The sequence below is a fragment of the Mandrillus leucophaeus genome, unplaced genomic scaffold, assembly GCF_000951045.1.
Source record: "Mandrillus leucophaeus isolate KB7577 unplaced genomic scaffold, Mleu.le_1.0 Scaffold986, whole genome shotgun sequence".
In the NCBI taxonomy this organism is placed as follows: domain Eukaryota; kingdom Metazoa; phylum Chordata; class Mammalia; order Primates; family Cercopithecidae; genus Mandrillus; species Mandrillus leucophaeus.
In genome coordinates this window covers 703,835-704,108 of record NW_012110763.1, presented here as the reverse complement: position 1 = coordinate 704,108, position 274 = coordinate 703,835, and the positions used below count along the sequence as shown (strand labels likewise).

Sequence of the window (274 nt, the reverse complement as noted above, 5' to 3'; positions counted from 1 at the left end):
AACTCCTGACTTCAAGTGATCCACCCACCTCAGCCAACCAACCAGTATTTTTCTTCTGAGTGGCAGCATTTTCCCCCCTTGCTGGCTCTGTTCCTGCCACACTGGTCTGCTTGTTACTCCTTGGCGATGAGCAGTCCCTCCTGCCCTAGGGCCTTTGCACTGGGTATTTCTTGTGCTATGAAAATGTTTATTCTAGATCTTTCTTTGGTTGATCCTTTTTTCAAAAATCAATCATTCAGGTCTCTAGTCAAATGTCCCCTCTGCCAACAGGCCT

At 47.1% G+C, this 274-nt stretch overlaps 1 protein-coding gene across 1 annotated transcript in view; it reads right to left on the bottom strand.

The window, feature by feature from the left end:
• The window catches only part of LOC105532811 (pepsin A-2/A-3), a 49,159-nt gene that overhangs the window by 11,556 nt on the left and 37,329 nt on the right, over window positions 1-274 (bottom strand). The window lies entirely within an intron of this gene.